Below are 10,344 nucleotides of genomic sequence, written 5' to 3' on the forward strand. Positions count from 1 at the left end.
TCATGAAAAGAGGCAGGTGTAGGAAGAAAGATATCTAATTGTACACATTGTATAAAGTTTGAACCTGCTGCTCCTATTAGCTCTATTAGCCTATTAGGCCTATTAAGTGAAAATCAATTTAAAAAACCAAACCAAATTAAAAACTTGCATATTCTCTCTTAATGGAAAAAGAAAATATTTAAATGTGGATGAAATCTGGTTGTAACTGTTGCAGCTTGGAATTTTTGTCCTCTCTTTCTTTTCTTTTTCTTTTTCTTTTTTTTTTTTTTTTAAATTAAGTTCACCACAGAATAAATCTTAGTGCAATAACTGATATTACTCATATCAACTGATCCATACAGATCAACTGCAACTTCCATTGCATGACCTGATGGCAACTTTTGTTAGCCACTTGTTTTATTTTCAAACAGCCTTTTGTTCTCTCAAACATTCTTTCAAGTAATTAGAATGCAGATATGAAAAAGTGAAGTACAGACAGAAAACCCTTAGAATAATCCTGCCTTTGCATATGAGTAGAAGGAGACAGAATTAACTCTCTTTTCACTTCACTTCTAAGCAATCCAAGCCATTCCATTCTGCTGAAAATTTTACATATGCTTGCTATTACAGAAATATATATGAAGAGTTCATTGGCATGGCTATGCATCTAGCTTTACAGGATTTTCTGAGAAGTAAGCAGGGCATGATGAGGACTGTTTCTGGAACAGGGGAATTAGACAAAGAATAACTGTTTATAACTGGGTTTCGAAAAACATGGGTCAGGGCTATTGGTAGAATATGTATATGAACAGCTGCACTTAAGCTGTTTCTTTTTTTTTATTATTATTATTTATTTTGGTCTACTTGAACCTATATTAATAATACTTTTATTTACTTACTTAGTCAGATATCAGCCTGTATGAACAATCTGGTATCTTTTTACTTAAAACCTAACAGATTTAGTTTGTTCTGCGTTATGGTACTAGAACAGATCCCATCTGAAAGCCGATGTGGCACTCTGCCAGGCTGAAGTATAATTGACTGGATTTTAAAGATGTCTAAATCAGAATTTTTTATTTACAGTTTATATATAAATTCACTAATGTAGTATTCTGAGTAGTTTCACATTCGTATTTTGACTGTTCCAAACACAGGACATGCATGACCTTGAACACCCAAGTGCAAATTGATGAATGCTTAGTTCTACTGTTGTCAGTATTCCAAGACAGAAAGACTGAAATACATGAATACAGTTTTCAGTTCCTTTCTCTTTGGGTATGTGTGTGTGTGAAGAACTTTTTCATAAACTTCCTATGAAATACCATATACCTGCCTCATTATCCTTGCAAAAGTGTACACAAAATGGTCTCACAGTTGAGAGGGAATCATTGTCTACATACTATATTTTGGATTTTATGACAGGTCTTCTTCATTGTTTCAATTCCAGCCCTTATAGTGATTGTGAGAATTATGAAGTTATGCTTTTCTATGTTTTTCACCAGCTTGGAGCCTATAGATCTATCGTTTTCCTTGTGATCAATAAAAGCAGCTGCAGTGATTTTTTTTCCCATGTCCATTACATAGTTTTATCCAAAGGATTAGCACTTCCATCTGTGATATAGAGCTATCAAGCAATTACAATATCTGTCCTGCAGATTTTTATTAATATTGTAATGACCTAAGCAAGGGAGTGAAGAGAGAGAAAAGCAAAGTGTCTGAAAAAATAGAAATCCTTAGAAAAATCCTTTCAAAATTGGCATTCAGAAGATTTCTAGAAGGAGTCTGTTGACAGAACCACATTGGGAATTTAAGGGAGAGGGACTGTTGAGAGGTATTGCAGGTGACTGACTGGCTGGAGAAGTTCTAGAAAACCAAATACTCCGAATGAAGTCTTTTCTGAGACGGTAGAATTTATGCTATCTGATTTCTGTGAGAAGACAGACAACAAAGCAAACCATGCTGTATTTCAGATTTGATTCTGCTGCAATAAGATGAGGGTGTAATTATGGTAGTGTTTTAGTTTGCATCATCAGTATACTTTTGTATGCACTAACTACCCCAACTCACCATGGTTTTAGTTTACGTTGTGTAGTGGTCTTAAATAAAGCAAATAAACTACAATTCTTTCAGATGAAACTGGTCTAGAAGATATGACACAGGAGGTTGCTTACTGTATTCCAACCATTCAGTCACTGGGATCAGTCTGAATCTAGTCCAGAATAAACTGTTTTAGTGTGAATACAAGATTGTCAGCACCAACTATTTCACTCTGTAAATCTCCTGCAGGTAGAACTATTGCTAATGTACACATAACGGAAGTGAGGGCAGCAACAATTTCTCCAGAAAGCCCTGTTAGTCACAGGTACTATTTAGAAAAAAGGCAATTCCAAATCTAACAGCATTTTAAAATTGTTATTGAACCTGAGATGTCCTGTCAATACAATTCTATTTTACAGATATGGAAACTCGGGCTCAAAATACTAATAAGCTCACTGACAATGTGAGGCATTTCTGTGGCTGATCTGAGAATTAACCTACTTCTTCTAACTCCCACTTTTATAGACAAGAAAAAGCTGTAGGTGGTTTTACCACAACATTAGAGAATGAATCTCTGCTGTGCAAAACATACTGTCATGGATTAGTTAAGGCAAACACATTTTTACTGCACAGAGAAAATGCAGAAATATGTAATAGATGTTCTACCTCAAATAAATGCGTAGACCTACAAAAGTTAGAGAAAATATTGCTAGGTATCATGACATAGTCATATTTTAATACTCCAAGTATAGAGCAAGACACAAGTAATGCTTTTACTTTTGGTGCCACAGAGACATTTGTCTTCTGTTAAGGAGTCTGATTCAGCCTGGATTAATATAGATCCAAAATATTAGCTTCTGTCCTGGGTAGTGGGAAAGAATGAGGTAAGATTTATAGACTGAAAAGATCCACAAAGCCCAGTCAAAATACTTCCTCTGAAGAAATTTTTGACTGTAAGAAAAACAGCTCTTTACAGAGTAAATAGTTAAATGTACTGTATTCTATGCAATAAATGACAATTGGTAGCAGCTCTCATTCTTGAAAATCCTGATGAAAGCAGAACCTGCTATGCTGCAATAAAAAATAAAAATATTTTTTAAAAAAGGATCTTTGATACTTCTGTAACAATAAAGTTGATGTCAATATGACTTTAGCTAGGAGGGTATCAAATGAAGAAAGATTTCCTCTGAGAAAGAGTGCAGTGATCATACATACCTGAATGTATCCTTTGGTCCATGAATACGTATCTTAATATTTCAACTCATGCGGAAACATCCTATTCAGAACAGAGGTTAATAAAGAAGATTACCTAGAAATCCATGCTATAATGATTTATGCTAAAAGTTACTAAGAATAGGTAATTTCCCTTACTTAAAAATGCATAGTATACTCATTTCATAAGTTGTTCCATAAAGTACTGACTAAATAGGAGTGCAGCATGAACAGTCAGCAGTACTCAGAGGAAGATGAGCTACAACATTTCTGTTTCTACCATAGAGATATGAAAGATCATTCACAAATGTTGGGTGTACAGTGATATCATGAATTGTATCTACTGGTACTAGACACAGCTACAGAAAAAAATCATTTGTTAAGGAGGATGATTTTTCAGGGAGTATCTGACCTTGGGACCACATAGTGCACAGCTGTGTGACATAACATGGACATTTCCCTGTTTTCTTGCTGTTAACCCTCAAAGAATGTCAGACATGCTGTCCACATTGTCCCTATATGTTGTCTGTTGTATACTTGTAATAGGTCCAACACATGGATCGCCATTTGCCGAGGCGATCGGCTCCGGGGCAGACGCGTTCTGCAGCGGAGCGGGGGATCGGGCCAGGCAGGGCTAATTTTGTCCGGCATCGAGCCTACTAGAGGGAGCCGCCAGGACCCGGCAGCCCTCGTGAGGGAGGCTGACGAGGCGAAGGCGGAGCCAGCAGCGCCCCCTCCCCAGCCCTTCAAAAGCAGCCCCTAGGGAGCGCGAGCGACCAGGAGCGCGGCGAACAGGGCGTGGCGCGTCAGAGGGAGTGGCGCGGCAGTTAGCGCGGCAGTTCGCGCAGGAAGGGCAGAGCGCTCCCCCTACACACAAACAACACCTCGTTAACAACAGCCGTAACTAGGCGATAATGGTGGCCACCAGGCACGGCGCGCTCTCCAGAAAGTCGGTGCACACGCAGACCGACTACCCGTTAAAAAATGCCGCAGTTCAGGTCACCGGATGCAAGGAGTGTCTGAGCCTGTTGCTGCCATCGGCGGGAGGCAGAGAAACTGCGTGCGTGAGGTGCGAGCAGGTGGATGACCTGGTCCGCATGGTGGCGGAGCTCAAGGAGGAGGTGGAGAGGTTGAGGGCCATCAGGGAGTGTGAGCGGGAGATAGACTTCTGGAGTAACTCCCTGCAGGGCCTCAAGGGGAGGTGCCGAGGTGAGACTCCCCAAATGGGGGCGGACCCCCTGCCCTGTCCCCGTCGGGCAGAGGGAGGGGATCTGGGAGCTGAGGAGGAATGGAAACAGGTCCCTGCTCGACATCGCAGGCGATGCTCTCCCCTTCCGGCCCCACCTTCCCAGGTGCCCTTACACAACAGGTTTGAGGCCCTAGAGATTGAGAGGCCGGTGTGTGAGGAAGAGGTAGCAAATGTTCCCAGGAGGATGCCTGGAGCGAGGAGGTCGACTCCGCGCCTCAGGACTGCCTCCACCAAAAAAGACAGGAGGGTTATTGTTGTTGGTGACTCGATTCTTAGGGGAACAGAGGGCCCTATTTGTCGGCCGGACCCTACCCGTAGGGAAGTCTGCTGTCTCCCTGGGGCCAGGGTCAGGGACGTTGCCAGGAAGCTTCCTAACCTGGTACGCCCCTCTGACTATTACCCCCTTTTGATAATCCAGGCGGGCAGTGATAACATCGAAGAGAGAAGCCTCAAGGCTATCAAAAGGGACTTTAGGGGGCTGGGTCGGTTAGTGGATGGAGCGGGAGTGCAGGTGGTGTTTTCATCCATCCCTATGGTGGCAGGGAGGAGTTCAGAGAGGACACGGAAAGCCCACCTGTTAAACACGTGGCTCCGGGGCTGGTGCCAACGCAGAAATCTTGGGTTTTTTGATCATGGGGCACTTTACTCAGCACCTGGCCTGATGGCCGCAGACGGGTCCCTATCTTTTAGGGGAAAAAGGATCCTGGGCCAGGAACTGGCAGGGCTCATTGAGAGGGCTTTAAACTAGGTAGGAAGGGGGATGGGGCTGAGGCTAGTATTGTTGGGGCTGTGCCAGGGGGAACAATGGCAAGGCCGGAGGATAAGGCAATGGCCCAGCTGAAGTGCATCTACACCAATGCACGCAGCATGGGTAACAAACAGGAGGAGCTGGAAGCCATCGTGCGGCAGGCAGGCTACGACTTGGTTGCCATCACGGAGACGTGGTGGGACCAGTCTCATGACTGGAGTGCTGCAATGCCTGGCTATAAGCTCTATAGAAGGGATAGGCATCATAGAAGGGGTGGTGGTGTGGCTCTCTATATTAGAGAGTCTTTCGAGGCTGTAGAACTCGAGGTTGGGAATGACAAGGTCGAGTCCCTTTGGGTTAGGATCGGCAGGGACAACAAGGCTAGTGTCCTGGTCGGGGTCTGCTATAGACCGCCGAACCAGGATGAGGAGACGGATGAGGAATTCTACAGGCAGCTGACAGAGGTTGCAAAATCATCAGCTCTTGTACTCGTGGGGGACTTCAACTTCCCTGACATATCCTGGAAGCACAACACAGCCCTGAGAAAGCAGTCTAGGAGGTTTCTGGAGAGCGTGGAAGATAGCTTCCTGACGCAGCTGGTTAGTGAGCCTACCAGGGGAGGTGCCCCGCTAGACCTTCTCTTCACAAACAGAGAAGGACTTGTGGAGGACGTGATCGTCGGGAGCTGTCTAGGGCAGAGTGACCACGCAATGGTGGAGTTCACTATTCTTGGCGAGGCCAGGAAGGGGACCAGTAAAACCGCTGTATTGGACTTTCGGAGGGCTGACTTTGAGCTGCTCAGGACATTGGTTGGTGGAGTCCCTTGGGAGGCGGTTCTGAAGGGCAGAGGGGTCCAGGAAGGCTGGGCGCTCTTCAAGAGGGAAGTCTTAATGGCGCAGGAACGGTCTGTTCCCACGTGCCCAAAGACAAGCTGGCGGGGAAGAAGACCGGCCTGGCTCAACGGAGAATTGTGGCTTGATCTTAGGAGGAAAAAGAGGGTTTATAAGCTTTGGAAAAGTGGGCAGGCCACTAAGGAGGACTTTAAAGAAGTAGCGAGGCTGTGCAGGGACAAAATTAGGAAGGCCAAAGCTCATCTGGAGCTCAATCTGGCTACTGCCGTTAAAGATAACAAAAAACGTTTCTATAAATACATCAACACAAAAAGGAGGACTAAGGAGAATCTCCATCCTTTACTGGATGCGGGGGGAAACTTAGTTACAAGAGATGAGGAAATGGCGGAGGTGCTCAATGCCTTCTTTGCCTCAGTCTTTAGCGGCAATACCGGATGTTCTCTGGATACCCAGTACCCTGAGCTGGTGGAAGGGGATGGGGAGCAGGATGTGGCCCTCATTATCCATGAAGAACTGGTTGGTGACCTACTACGGCACTTAGATGTGCACAAGTCGATGGGGCCAGATGGGATCCACCCAAGGGTACTGAGGGAACTGGCAGAGGAGCTGGCCAAGCCGCTGTCCATCATTTATCAACAGTCCTGGCTATCGGGGGAGGTCCCAATCGACTGGCGGCTAGCAAACGTGACGCCCATCTACAAGAAGGGCCGGAGGGCAGACCCAGGAAACTACAGGCCTGTCAGTTTGACCTCAGTGCTAGGAAAGCTCATGGAGCAGATCCTCCTGAGAGTCATCATGCAGCACTTGAAGGGGAAGCAGGCGATCAGGCCCAGTCAGCATGGCTTTATGAAAGGCAGGTCATGCCTGACGAACCTGATCTCCTTCTATGACAGAGTGACGCGCTGGGTGGATGAGGGAAAGGCTGTGGATGTGGTCTACCTTGACTTCAGCAAGGCTTTTGACACCGTCTCCCACAGCATTCTCCTCAAGAAACTGGCTGCTCTTGGCTTGGACTGGCGCACGCTTCGTTGGGTTAGAAACTGGCTGGATAGCCGGGCCCAAAGAGTCGTGGTGAATGGAGCCAAGTCCAGTTGGAGGCCAGTCACTAGTGGCGTCCCCCAGGGCTCGGTGCTGGGGCCGGTCCTCTTTAATATCTTCATCGATGATCTGGACGAGGGCATCGAGTGCACCCTCAGTAAGTTCGCAGATGACACCAAGTTAGGTGCGTGTGTCGATCTGCTTGAGGGTAGGAAAGCTCTGCAGGAGGATCTGGATAGGCTGGACCGATGGGCTGAGGTCAACTGCATGAAGTTTAACAAGGCCAAGTGCCGGGTCCTGCACCTGGGGCGCAATAACCCCAAGCAGAGCTACAGGCTGGGAGAGGAATGGTTGGAAAGCTGCCAGGCAGAGAAGGACCTGGGAGTGATGGTGGACAGTCGGCTGAATATGAGCCAGCAGTGTGCTCAGGTGGCCAAGAAGGCCAACGGCATCCTGGCTTGTATTAGGAACAGCGTGACCAGCAGGGCTAGGGAGGTGATCGTCCCCCTGTACTCAGCTCTGGTGAGGCCGCACCTCGAGTACTGTGTTCAGTTTTGGGCCCCTCGCTACAAGAAGGACATCGAGGTGCTTGAGCGGGTGCAGAGAAGGGCGACGAAGCTGGTGAGGGGCCTGGAGAACAAGTCCTACGAGGAGCGGCTGAGGGAGCTGGGCTTGTTCAGCCTGGAGAAGAGGAGGCTCAGGGGTGACCTTATTGCTCTTTACAGATACCTTAAAGGAGGCTGTAGAGAGGTGGGGGTTGGCCTGTTCTCCCACATGCCTGGTGACAGGACGAGGGGGAATGGGCTTAAGTTGAGCCAGGGGAGTTTTAGGTTAGATGTTAGGAAGAACTTCTTTACAGAAAGGGTTGTGAGGCATTGGAACAGGCTGCCCAGGGAAGTGGTGGAGTCACCATCCCTGGAAGTCTTCAAAAGACGCTTAGATGTAGAGCTTAGGGATATGGTTTAGTGGAGGGCTGTTAGCGTTAGGTTGGAGGTTGGACTCGATGACCTTGAGGTCTCTTCCAACCTAGAAAATTCTGTGATTCTGTGATTCTATGGATAAGAAAGGTCTGTCATGATCTGAAAAATACCAAGCATACAAATTCCTCAAAGTGTACACAAATAAGACTAGAGAGGAAATACAAGCACATGAATTCCTCAAAGCCTAACCAAGATTATGTACCCACATAAGATTTGGGAGTGAATAAAGGAGAAAATCAAGTGATACTTCAGGAACTGCTATATAGGAAAGTCCTGTATTAGGTTCTCAGACATTCTTCAGACAGCTCCCTTTAGATTCAGCTGGTTGTCTGAAAAGTTTAGAGTGATACATAAATTCAGTAGCTAAGTCTGAAAAGAACTTTGCAGCAGAGATGAAGAGAGACCCCAGTTCTGTGGGTACCTTCTAACCTTCTCCATTCTGTCCTTTTCCAAATTTTCTAGACATCTTTCAGAACATGTAGTTAGTAAAGCAATAGAAAGAACCTCTTTCATTATATCTCCCCATGACCATTTCTTTCTGCTTTCAAAGCCACTTTGAGAAAGAGCCATGAGGTGAGAACTCACATTAACAATGTAGTAAAACAGAAGGCTAAAAAGCATCTCAGTGACAGAGCACCATGTGCCTCCATTGTACAAGGGGTCAAGTCAAAGAAAAGGTATGGTATCTTGTAACAAAATATCTGTATGATGGGAGCTCAAACCCCACTACAGAGACAAATGTTCATATAGAGCGTTCAGGAGGGAGAATCCATTTAGAGGAAGAAAGATATGTAAGTTAAACATGCCCTACAGGAAAGGAGAGGAAAAGCATCCAGAATTTCATAGAGTGAACATCGTTTTCTCACCATCAGAGATCCTGGGAGAAAGCTTGTTATCTCAGATAAATAACTGAGGCTCAGCACACCTAAAGGAACTACTTGGATCCTGCCCATACACATTCATGAAAATTATTCTTCCACACCAGCTTATTGGCTAAAAGCAAGAGTCCCTTGTAATTTAGAATTCCCTTGTAATTTATTGCATTGCAACACAACTGATATTTAATCATGAAGGATTAAATGAAGCTCATATCATTCTTATGACATGACTTTGAAATCACACTGACATTCTTTTTAAAAGCAGGGCATTCTACATTTGAGTATGCGTAATTTTATTTTAGGTATTCCTCCTATGACATTTAAATAGTTTATAGCTATTTCAATACATCATGGAAGTTCCTGATTTTTCTTCTTCAGATCTCCCATTCAAAGAGACAGTAGGTGTTCAGCCCATTTCCATACCTCAGCTACTTCTTTATCTGTATTAATGTTATAAAGAAGACAAAATTGAGTTTCTGAGACTGCATTTGAAATTACTTTCTAATAACATTGCTTTTATATATACTTACACAAATACCCTAATGTTCAGCTTTGAGTCTATCCTGTAAAATTGATTTCTTTTAGGCTCAGGTTCCCTAAGTAAAGGCATGATCATAATACAAAGATACTAATCCTGAGGCACCTGCCGTGTACTTCCGTTTAGTTTTCTGTCTGGAGAGAAAGAAGATGTAGAATTCAAGATGGCAGCTAGGAAAAATGTACTTTAGGTGTCCAAATGTGCAAGCATAAAGGATGGGAAATAGCTTACCAACAGATAAATTACCTTTTTTTGAACTCAAATACAGCAGATAGAGTGATGAGTCTTCAAAGAGGATGAAATCTTTGCTTTAATACCTGTCCATGTTTAATACCGAATACAAGTTTGTTACCAAAGATGAGGTTCTCTCCAGGCAGCTGCAGGAGATGTTTACTTGTATTTGAATTCTGATGGACTGTGGCACTGTAATCTTAGTATCAGAGGCAGACTATCAGAGACAGGATACTATCTGCCAATTCATCAACAATACCAGGTGAAAACAAACCTGTTTTCAGAGACGTAGAAAAAGAGGGCAGTAAGAAGCAACCATTTTGGAGTCAGCCACCAGATACAGTAGAGTTGGCAAGTACATTCTGTATCTCCACAGAAATGTGACTCCCTATGAAATAGCAAAAAGTTCTTGGAACTTTGGTCTTTGTTTCAGTTGACAGTGTTTTTTTTTATAATTTGCTAGGTATCTGTCTGATGTGGAAATGTCAAAATTCATAAGCCTTCAAAGAGGCTGTCAAAGTATTCTTACACAGAGAGAATGTGTAATATTCATCTAATGATGATATAATTTATGTCCAGAAAATATTGCATTCATAGTATCTT

Source organism: Aythya ferina, assembly GCF_964211825.1.
Source record: "Aythya ferina genome assembly, chromosome: 4".
Classification (NCBI taxonomy): Eukaryota; Metazoa; Chordata; class Aves; order Anseriformes; family Anatidae; genus Aythya; species Aythya ferina.